General features: G+C 42.6%; 1 long non-coding RNA gene across 1 annotated transcript; it reads left to right on the top strand.

Annotated features, from left to right (window-relative positions):
- The first annotated feature begins 6,060 nt into the window (after positions 1 to 6,060).
- Positions 6,061 to 10,898, top strand: LOC136792256 (uncharacterized). The gene is made up of 4 exons (XR_010835781.1): positions 6,061 to 6,267; positions 7,799 to 7,912; positions 7,994 to 8,100; positions 10,829 to 10,898. It is a non-coding gene; the product is annotated as an uncharacterized lncRNA (long non-coding RNA).
- The last annotated feature ends 941 nt before the right edge of the window (positions 10,899 to 11,839 follow it).

The following is an 11,839-nucleotide window of genomic DNA, read 5'->3' as shown; positions in this document are numbered from 1 at the left end:
AAAAAATACACATACAGCCCTGAGCAAGGTGCTTGGCATATTGGTAGTGTTCAAAAAAAATGTTCTCTGTAAAAGTAATCGTTAGTATTTCCCCATAGCAATGAATCTCAGCATTTTTCTTTAATAAAAAGAAAAGACAGTTTTTACAAAGGCCAAATGAAGATAGATTTTTTTTTTTAAACACGCATTGTGATGTAGTCATGCACATTTTATCAGCACAGCCTGAAGCATCACTGGTGATGCTCTCTTGTAAATCTCTTTTTTTTTCTTCCAATTGGCTGGTTGGCCATTCTCACCATTAGTGAGTCATTCAATCTTACTCATTTCTGGCTGAATTCAGTTGGCTGTGGAGCAGGCATGCCGAAAAGTATGAAGGGTTGTAACTCTAGATTCTTCCAGCCTAATAAGTATGTCAGTTGTCTAAAAGAGTGGCCATGATTTAATGGTTACATAGTCAAGAATTCCTAGAGTAAGAGTTTTCTTTTTCCAACACTGGCACGACTCTGACCTTGAACAGAATGTATTCAGGTCACCCTGGAGATGTGGCCACTGCCCAAGTGTCCCTTGGACACATGACACAGAAGTTGAAAGGCCATAAATGACTTGCCTGTAAGTCCAGGAATGACGTTAGCCTTTAATTGAACCCAGTCACAAGGCTGGAGGGCCATATAAGAGGTAGAATTTATCGAACACCTACTAACTGCGAGATAGTTTATAAATATTATTTCTAATTTTTACAACAACCCTATGAAAACCACCCTATATTTCCCTCTTTACAGATAAGGAAACCGAAACTCAGATAGATTGTCACTTGCTCAAAGGCTCATAGATTTAAAATCACTGTACTAGGCCATCTTTGCAATTTATATAAATCTAAAACTGTTCTGAAATATAAAGTTTATTTTTAAAATAAAATTAAAACATTTCCTTTGTAAACAGAAACCCTCAGGAAAAAAAGTTGATTAAAAAAATAAATTTCTGAAACATAGAATCTGAAAAAAAGAAATCACTAGACCTGAGAATAAACCCAGATCTGTCTAGAGCCTATGGTTTGCTGCCTTCCTAGTGCTTGCATATGGGATTTATAATAAGATGAAACCATTATGTGGGTGGGGTCTGTTTTGCTGCTGGGTTGTACTCTTCTTTTTTTAAAATAAATTTATTTACTTGTTTGTTTGTTTTGGGCTGCGTTGGGTCTTCGTTGCTGCACGGGGGCTTTCTTTGGTTGCGGCAAGCGGGGGCTACTCTTCCTTACGGTGCACGAGCTTCTCATTGCGGTGGCTTCTCTTGTGGTAGAGCATGGGCTCTAGGCACTCACGCTTCAGTAGCTGTGGTGCGCGGGCTCTAGAGCACAGGCTCCGTCGTCGTCGTGCACGGGCTTAGTTGCTCCATGGCAAGTGGAATCTTCCTGGACCAGGGCTCGAACCCGTGTCCTCTGCATTGGCAGGTGGATTCTTAACCACTGCGCCACCAGGGAAGTCCCTGTATTCTTCTTGAGAACAGGAGTGTTGTCTGTCTTATTCACTGTTCTACCTTTGCCTTTCAAAATAATACACATTAAATATGTATTGAATGAATACATGTCCCCTTCTCCTTGGTGGCCTGTAAGAAATGCAATGAGTAGATGCCACTAATTTATCAAACTTATTGTCAGGCATTGTTTTCATTAAGGTCTTCAACCAACAAACAGTGCAGGGACTTAACTGCTTTATTAAGTCCCTTAGGATGGGAGAGACTCTAAGGGGCCCTGAGGATGCACCCCCAGTCTCTCTTACACACACACACTCACATGCTTTCACATTCTCTCCATTCACTAGCCATACTGTCTAACCCGCACCACTTAAAACATTGCTCCTTAAGTGAATAAATGTTCATTTAAAGAAAGTAATAAAGGGAAAGTCTTACTGCATAGTCAGCCTTAGGAAGGGAAGAAGAACTTTTAAAGGACATGTGACAGCTCAAAAGAGTCTTCTGGAGTCCAGGCAAGGAAAACTAAGGAGTATGATTCTAGACAGTAAGGTGAAGATTGTGTACCGACGATGCCCTGAGACCTGGGCAACCGTAACTGAGTTCTTCACTCAGGGACTTCACAGGTAAAATGGCGGAACCCACTTCTGCCTGATGGCAAAGCCAGGCCTCGTTCTACTCCATTGTCACTGGACAGTGGCAAACTGTTAGCATGGCTCTGCTCTTAGGTTCTCCACCCTGAGAGAATGGGAGTCACGTCTGACCTGCTCACTGGAGTGCCCTGAGCAATGATACAGTGCCTGTGGATACAAATTGGCAGCTGTAATGATTGTACAGCATTTACAAGAGTGATTCTTATTCTTGATTCCCTTTACTTTTTTTTTTTTGCAGTACGCGGGCCTCTCACTGTTGCGGCCTCTCCCGTTGCGGAGCACAGGCTCCGGACGCGCAGGCTCAGTGACCATGGCTCACGGGCCCAGCCGCTCCGCGGCACGTGGGATCTTCCCGGACTGGGGCACGAACCCTCGTTCCCTGTATTGGCAGGCGGACTCTCAACCACTGCGCCACCAGGGAAGCCCTACTTCTTTATTTCTATTTTTTAAAGTTATGTATTGTTTTATTTTACAAGTAGCAAACTTATTGCTAAAATTGTTAAATACTTAAAAACTTTAAATTTCATCACCCACTATTTTTCACTGTGAATAATTTACTGGATAGCCTTCTGAAAACATATGTAAATATTTATTTCTTATTACAGAAACAGGATGATACACTTTTATAATCTATTATTTTCATTTAGCAATATATTGGGAATAAATTATAATAAATATACTTCTGGACCTTCCCTGGTGGCACAGCGGTTAAGAATCCGCCTGCCAATGCAGGGGACACGGGTTCAATCCCTGGTCAGGGAAGATCCCACATGCCGTGGAGCAACTAAGCCCATATGCCACAACTACTGAGCCTGAGCTCTAGAGCCCGCGAGCCACAACTACTGAGCCTGTGCACCACAACTACTGAAGCCCACATGCCCTAGAACCCACGCACCACAACTGCAAAGCCCACGGTCCTCAACTACTGAAGTCCACGCTCCTAGAGCCCGTGCTCCGCAACAAAGGGAAACCACTGCAATGAGAAGCCCTCACACCACAATGAAGAGTAGCCCCCTCTCGCCGCAACTAGAGGAAGCCTGTGCGCGGCAACGAAGACCCAATGCAGCCAAAAATTAAATAAATAAATAAATAAATGTACTTCTGTACTGCCATTCTTAGTGGCAATGTGACATTCTTAAGTGACTATACTACATTCTATATTAACAATCTCTTAGTCCATTTTTCGCTACTGCAACTATGCTAAATATGTATCTTATTTCTTTTCAAACATTGAACAAGTTTTTACCGAAGGCTGAGGTTAACCGGAGAGAAAAATACTGAAGGCCTAAACCTGGATAGTAGAGTTGGTAACTCTCCGAGTCCACAGGGCCCCCCAAGGGCCTATAGGCTGTCTTTAACCTTTTTTTAAGCCCCACATTTATTTATTTATTTTTGGCTGTGTTGGGTCTTCGTTGCTGTGCGAGGGCTTTCTCCAGTTGGTGGCAAGCGGGGGCCACTCTTCATCGCGGTGTGCGGGCCTCTCACTATCGCGGCCTCTCTTGTTGCAGAGCACAGGCTCCAGACACGCAGGCTCAGTAGTTGTGGCTCACGGGCCCAGCTGCTCCGCGGCATGTGGGATCTTCCCAGACCGGGGCACGAACCCGCGTCCCCTGCATCGGCAGGCGGACTGTCAACCACTGCGCCACCAGGGAAGCCCCAAAGCCCCTGTCTTTGACCTTAATCATAGTCAGCTGCCCCACTGTAGTTTCCTCATCCCCATCCATCTTTTGATTTATCTTTAGAATAGGCTCCGCCCCTTATTTTTTAGGAAAGCTTCATTACCCATGGTCCATCTTCACGTCCATTCTCCCTTTACCTCCATTCCCAGCCAGAAAATGTAATCCTAGCAGGGTAAGATTCAAGAAGAAAATCTGTATCTCTTAGGGTAACCTCCCTGTTTCAACCAGCTGTTTGGCTTCTGCCCAGCTCTTTAAGGCTTATGCTCTTAGGTGGTGAAAGGGAGTTTCCTGGTACCTCTCAAATTACTTTTTTATGTTTTTAACCACTTTCATCTCTGCTCACCCAAGATCCTGAGCCGATCTTGGACAGGCACAGGCCCTGTCACAGTGACCCTGGACCACTTCTTCTGTTCTGCAAACCTGAGTCATCTCCACAAACCTTTCTCGCTTTTCAGGTCCCACATTACCTTCGGGGGGGCCCCACAGCAAGGTATTCATGTTTTTTCTTGTTCTTTAGGTTTTGTTTTTTTTTTTTTTTTTTGCGGTACGCGGGCCTCTCACTGTTGTGGCCTCTCCCGTTGTGGAGCACAGGCTCCGGAGGCGCAGGCTCAGCGGCCATGGCTCAGGGGCCCAGCCGCTCCGCGGCATGTGGGATCTTCCTAGACCGGGGCACGAACCCGCGTCCCCTGCATCGGCAGGCGGACTCTCAACCACTGTGCCACCAGGGAAGCTCTCATGTTTTCTCTAACTTTAGAAATGCCACAGGCCATGTCTCCATTGAACACAGAGAAACAATTATTCAATTCAACACATATTTATTGAATACCAGACACTGAGCAAGACTAAGTTGGAACAGGGGCACTGAATGAAGACATTGAGGGGATAAGAGATATCAAAGCATGGAAAACACATAGGCAAGCAGGTTGAGGAAGGCAATACAACACACCACTGAACCTCTTAAGACTCCAAGCTACACCAGGGCAGGGAGTTTTTTTGTTCTGCTTTGTTTTGTTTTTATTCTGCTGTATCTCCAGTGCCTGAAATAGTGACTGGTACAGAGTAGACATTTGGTGAATATTTGTTGGATGTATGAATGAACAAGACATGACTCTTGACCTCAAGAAGCTTACATTCTAGTGAACAAGAAACAAAGACCATAGCTCCTAACAGGGATGAACACAGTGGGAGCAAAGGTACCAAGCCCAGTCTGGAGGTGGTTTAAGAAGGCTGGGCGCTGAGCCTGTGCGTCCGGAGCCTGTGCTCCGCAACGGGAGAGGCCACAACAGTGAGAGGCCCGCATACTGCAAAAAAAAAAAAAAGAAGGCTGGGAACTAAAGAATTTGGTCTTCCCAGTTTGCCACAGGCTGTAGTAAGGCTGGGATGGTGCGAAAACAAATATTTCTATCTCCTAGCCAAACGGTTCTGCTCAAGAGACAATATGTGTTGAACTGAAGCAAAGTTTTTATTCTCAGTCAGTTTCCTACTAGGTGTAGCTATAACTTTAGTTTTTCTTCATGGTTGGGTATACCTTGAACATGCCTATTTCCGTTTTATTGTGTACCATTAGAGTCCAAATATAAATTTCTGTAAATAATTTTAATATAACCTTTTTTTAAATCACTGCTATAAGCATTGCGGTTTCTGATTAAGTATTAAAGTGAAGCAGAGAAGGAGAAGAGGAAAAATAGCAGTATAGGCCCTTAGAACAATAAAACCAAATGGAGGCAGGGGGTCCTGTGGGTTACTGAGTTACTAGGGGCCCCTAACTTCTAAAAAGTGCTCTAAATACTTAAAGGGAACTTTTCTCATCACAGAACAAACTAGAAGTTTAAAGTAAAGCTGTCAAAGCCTTTCACCACATCATTCTACTTTAAATAAGTGAGGAAGAAAGTTGACACTCAAGCCCAGTTGCTAGCTGTGCTTCTACTTTATTCTTTTATAAAATAATTTGTATTCTATTTTGAAAATCCCTTGGCTTAGGCCTAAAAAAGAAAAAAATATATATATTCTTTTAGGAAAGAAAATTATCTCCTAAAGGAAAGCAAATTATGCTGTTGAAAATTACCTTATGGCTCCTTGTTCCCAAGTAAACACAGAAAGAATTCTCTAGCAGAAATTTTCAACTACAAGAGTACCTCTGACTCTGAACATATTGTTCGTGCTCACAGATTCCTGCGGAAGCAATGCACAGATGGCATATTATATTGAGATTCTTTTTTGTGTGTGTGGTACACAGGACTCTCACCACTGGGGCCTCTTCCCGTTGCAGAGCACAGGCTCCGGACGCGCAGGCTCAGCGGCCGTGGCTCACGGGCCCAGCCGCTCGGCGGCATGTGGGGTCTTCCCGGACCGGGGCACGAACCCGCGTCCCCTGCATCGGCAGGCGGGCTCTCAACCACTGCGCCACCAGGGAAGCCCTATACTGAGATTCTTGAAGGGCACTCCGTGTGTTGATGATACCAGTTTATGTAAGTGAGTGACATAGCTTAATTTGCAAATAATAGAATAGAATGGCATTTGGGCTATTAAAGTTTTCATTATGGCAAATGCAGAGTGGTTTGTAAACTTTTGTGTAGATATGTTTATCTCTGTTAATGGTATGGATGCTTTGCAACAAAGACTTGCTGAATGTAAATTGAGGCTGATGGTGGTCATACATTATGTATAATATTGAAGAGCTGTGCCACAAAGCCTGCATTTCCTGGGTAACAAAACATTTAATATGGAAACTATGTATATAATTTCCCAAGGCAACTCAAGAGGTTAAAACTGATGGATCATATACTGAAATAGAACTGTCTAAAGGATTCATCCTGTTCTTTTTTTCCAGTGGAAAGGCGAAATAGTCATTTGTTTAACTCGCTAATGCTTTAGACTAGAATTATTCTCTAAAGAGGGGTGGTGCTGTTTCATAAATTCGTAACATTTTTCTTACTATGCATGTAACATTCATTCCTCTCATTCTTTCAGTTCAAGTAGCAATGTTTCCAATGAAAAAATTTCCAACTAAATGTCTAACAAAATGATTTTGTGTTTCTCTTTTCACAAACTAAGTGAATCACACAGGAAGAGCAAATAAATCATTCTCTTTTGGGGTGAAAGCATTCAAATTTGATAAGTGATTTGAAAGTCAAATGAGATTTTACATACACATCTTACATTTTTTATGGACTTATTTTTATTGTTATTCTTTCTAGGAAAGATCATTACTAAAAGAAATATGCACTTATCAGAAATATGTATGACAAAGTACAGTTATAGATAATTTGTGTTAGAGAAGCAAAAAAATCTTGCAAAGCGAACGTGAGACAGAACCTAGTGATAAAAGTTTCTAGGAGAGTAGTGTTAGAGATAAAAAAATAAAAATGTTTTGTTTTACGTGAGCATTGGACCACTACCTAGAAATACAATCCAGAAGATATAAAGAAGAAGGGGAAACAACAAATTACTCAGAGAGAAAAAAATATATTACAGAAAATGCACTAGTAAGTCTCTGTTTTCAGGATGTCACCTATATCTTAATGTGGCCCCTCTGGAGGGCTGCCAAACCAGAGCTGGACTAGAAATGTGGTTATGGGATGTAAACTTTGTTTCACATTCTTGCTCCACCACTGAGGTTCTTTTCTACTACATTTAAATAATCAACTGGTAATTAGTTCAGCATTTCATATGTATGTAGAGGCCCTAGGCTCTAGTGAAATCTTGTAAAACTGTTCATAACATATCACAGTAGAGAAAAAAGCAAACTGACAAACAACCTGCACCTCCCCCCACCAGCTTTGGCTTTGCACCCTTCTGGCTAGGACTATATATAAAAGCAGTGAAACTCTATTTTAGTGTGACGGCTGCTGAGAACAGGGGTGATGCACAACCACCTTAGAGAATAACCAATGCCAGATTGGACTTTACAGCATTTTGTTGGGAAGTGTAGGATTTATATTCGGGGTATAATCTTGGCACATAGCAACGTATATTTATTGCGCGTCTACTCTGTGCCAGGTACTAAAACTAGTCTCTATGGAGGATGCACAAATGAATGGAACACAATTATGTCTTCAAGAGGGTTGCAATCCAACTAGGAGATATGAAACATTGCAACCAGCTATAATAAAGGTATGTCTGGTGTGAAGCTTCTGTTGTCTGATATATTCATAGCCAACTTCAAAGAAAAACAGCTAAAAATTGTTAGTTTAGATATACATGATGCATCCCCATGCTTTGAAGATTGGATTTGAGACCAACACCAAAATCCAGAAGCGACCTGGGGCACAAGCTCTGCCCAAGACAGGAGTCCAAAACTGGTGAGTCCCTCACCAGCCAGCTTGATTAAGTTCACCTTCCAGAAGTTAATGTGGGTGAAGTTGAAGAAGTTGAGATAAATGGTCACTGTCTTTGTGACAGTAGAAAACTAGAAAAAGGAGCAAGCAATGATGTGCTACTTGAGCTAGAATGGGGACAGCTAGCTGAGCCGATCGCTAGAGCTTCTTCTGAGCCTGGAGGGTCCAGAGCACTGCTGTGCCCTGGGTTCAGGCTCTCCATTGATTTGAGTATAGAGACTGTGGTTCTTTTTCTTATTTCCCTACAGAGTTTTACAATGTAGTCTTTTTTTAAAAAAAATAAATTAATTAAATTAATTTATTTATTTGTGGTTGCCTTGGGTCTTCGTTGCTGTGCGCGGGCTTTCTCTGGTTGCGGCGAGCGGGGGCTACTCGTCGTTGTGGTGCGCGGGCTTCTCATTGCGGTGGCTTCTCTTGTTGCGGAGCATGGGCTCTAGGCGCACGGGCTTCAGTAGTTGCGGCGTGCGGGCTCAGTAATTGTAGTTCGCGAGCTCTAGAATGCAGCCTCAGTAGTTGTAGCTCATGGGCTTAGTTGCTCCGTGGCATGTGGGATCTTTCCCGACCAGGGATCGAACCCTTGTCCCCTGCATTAGCAGGCAGATTCTTAACCACTGCACCACCAGGGAAGTCCCTCACAATGTATTTCTATCAATTAGGGGATAACCTGGGTGTGGCTATTCCTCACACACAGAAAAGACGCTCCTAACACCACAAAAACAGGGGAGGGTCAAGGGTTAAATGAAATACTTAGCAGCAGGATCATTCTTACCTTGTAGTTTGGGCACCAGACACCTAGAAGTCCCCACAGATATCGAATAAAAGAAGTGGATACAGTATAATGAGAGTTGAGAAGAGTGGAAATTACTCCTTGCTAAGAGAATCAGAGACAAGCTTTTATGGAGACAGGGTCATCTGAACAGAGCTTTGAAGTCAGAGGGTGCCTCGTTGGGAATGTGGGAGGGACTGATGCTCTAAACATATTCTCTAAAAATGGAACTTTTAAATGGTTTTAAACTTATTATGTTGTCATGAAAGTTTTTTTTTTTTTTTTTTTTTTGCGGTATGCGGGCCTCTCACTGTTGTGGCCTCTCCCGTTGCGGAGCACAGGCTCCGGACGCGCAGGCTCAGCGGCCATGGCTCACGGGCTTAGTCGCTCCGCGGCATGTGGGATCTTCCCGGACCGGGGCGCGAACCCGCGTCCCCTGCATCGGCGGGCGGACTCTCAACCACTGCGCCACCAGGGAAGCCCCGTCATGAAAGTTTTTAAGGGCAAGATGAAAATACATTGGAGAGGACATTAGGAAAATAACAGTTAAAGGGTTGCACCGTTTGAAGGTACAGTGGTCCCTCAGCGTCTATGGTTATTGGTTCCAGGACCCCTGCAGATACCAAAATTCGAGGATGCTCAAGTCCCTTGTGTAAAAGGGCATAGGATTTGCATTTAACCACACTCGATTACTTATAATACCTAATACAATGTAAATGCTGTGCAAATAGTTGCTGTATATGCGGAAAATTCAAGTTTTGCTTCTGAGAACTTTCCACAATTTTTTTCTCAAATATTTTCAATCCGAGCTTAGTTGAATCTGCAGATGCAGAACCCATGGATATGGAGGGCCTACTTTATTCACTGCCCCATAAACCCAAGGAATAGTTCTCACACCTGGGTCTCTAGTCCCCCATTAGAACCGGTTTTCGCTAGTGTTTGAGGATTAGAGAGAATTCAGACATGAAAATAAGAATTCCAGTCAGCAGACAAATTCTTAGTGGCAGGAAAAGTAGGGAAGTAAGGACGTTTAGCTTCTAATAAAGCACCTGAAGGCGGATACTAGTGGGAAATGAGGTTGGAAAAGTAGATTCAGATTTGACTTTATTCTGTAGGTATTTGTGCTGTAGGCAATTATGATTTCTAAACGAGGGAGGGATGTCAGTATCGTGCTTCAAGTGGATTGATCTGAAAATAGCATAGGAAGTGGATTTAAAGAGGGAAAAAATCATAGTGTATGGAGGCAGGGGTGGGGCAAGTTAAGAACCCAGCACAAAAGCCCTGGTGAAAGGTAACATGGATTAGCATCAATGTAAAACTATATACTTTCCAGTGTTACTATTTACTATTTGTGTAAGTGTCTTGCATGTATAGCCATCCTCATTATTATTTATTTATTACAGCTCTTTATGGTAAGTCAGTACCACAGCAATGCTACACATCTTTCTTTAATTTATAGAAATAAGATTGCATGCAAGATGCAAAATTCCATAACAGCTTGTTTCTTCAACAGCACATAAGGAAAAACAAAAACCTCTCCACACACTGTTTACTATTTCTGGTAGAGATGTTTCTGAAACCTAACCAGTCCCAAATTCTTTCACAAAGTAATGCTTTTTTCTCAGATGCTCTGAGAATTCTTAGATTTGAAAGAAAACCCAAAGCAATCTCAACCTTTGGATGTTGAGTTTCATATGTTAATGTCTCAGTGCATAACATTACACCATTTAGGATTTTACAGACTCACATTTCACCCTGTGAACTTACATGAATCGCAGCAGCCTGCCTCTAACCATCTGAAAGCACGCTCACGATGAAGGTTTTCAAGTGTTCTACTCAAGAAACATTTGAAAAAGACGGCCCAACAGTGCATTGATAATGGCATCAAAGCTTTTCTTTTCTCTCTCCTTTTTCTTTATTTTGCAGGATTTCTGCTTGTCTTTAGAAAAAGAACCAGACCGTTGATTCTCTATATTTTCTCTCTGAGACAGAAACATCATATACTCCCATGGGAACTAGCTGCAACTCCTACTCAAGAAAGCATATGAGAATTCAAGTCAGCTTGAGAAGCATGTGCTAGGGATAGCTCTGAACGTGAATTACATTTTTTAAAGCCAACTCAAGAATGAAATATCTTAATATTAGTTACAAATGACTTGTGATATTCTCACAACTAAATCATCTCAACACCTTGCTTAGTTGACAGCTGCAGGCCTTGATGACGCCCTCACCAGTAAGCATTAGTCAGTGTGATTAAAGCACACACAAAGCAAACTCCCACACCATCCGGACGTGTGCACCTTCTCAGTCTTAACTAGACATAGACTCATATTTTTTTCATCTTTACCTCTGTTTTCTGAACTTCAATTTTTTCAAACTCTATCAACAATTACATACACTTGTATGGAATTTGCTCTTTGATTATATATATTTATTATTTTTTTAAAAAAAAATTTATTTATTTATTTTTGGCTGTGTTGGGTCTTTGCTTCTGTGCGAGGGTTCTCTCCAGTTGCGGCGAGCGGGGGGGCCACTCTTCATCGCAGCGCGTGGGCCTCTCACCGCTACGGCCCCTCCCGTTGTGGAGCACAGGCTCCGGACGCGCAGGCTCAGCGGCCGTGGCTCACGGGCTCAGCTGCTCCGCGGCACGTGGGATCCTCCCGGACCGGGGCTTGAACCCGTGTCTCCTGCATCGGCAGGCGGACTCCCAACCACTGCGCCACCAGGGAAGCCCTGATATATATATATATATATATATTTAATCACAACGAATTTTCACTTAGAAAATTAGATTGGTTATTAGTTCATTTTGATTTATTTTCATGAAACTGATATCAGGCTAATGAGTATTCTAAACCATAAAGGGAAAACAAGAAATATTCAACATATGTTCAAAGGTAGAGTACCTTCTCTCATCTAAAATCATGAGAAGAATTT

Source organism: Kogia breviceps, chromosome 12 (genome assembly GCF_026419965.1).
Source record: "Kogia breviceps isolate mKogBre1 chromosome 12, mKogBre1 haplotype 1, whole genome shotgun sequence".
Classification (NCBI taxonomy): Eukaryota; Metazoa; Chordata; class Mammalia; order Artiodactyla; family Physeteridae; genus Kogia; species Kogia breviceps.
Note: the sequence above shows the minus strand (reverse complement) of the source record. Positions and strands in the feature narration are given on the sequence as shown.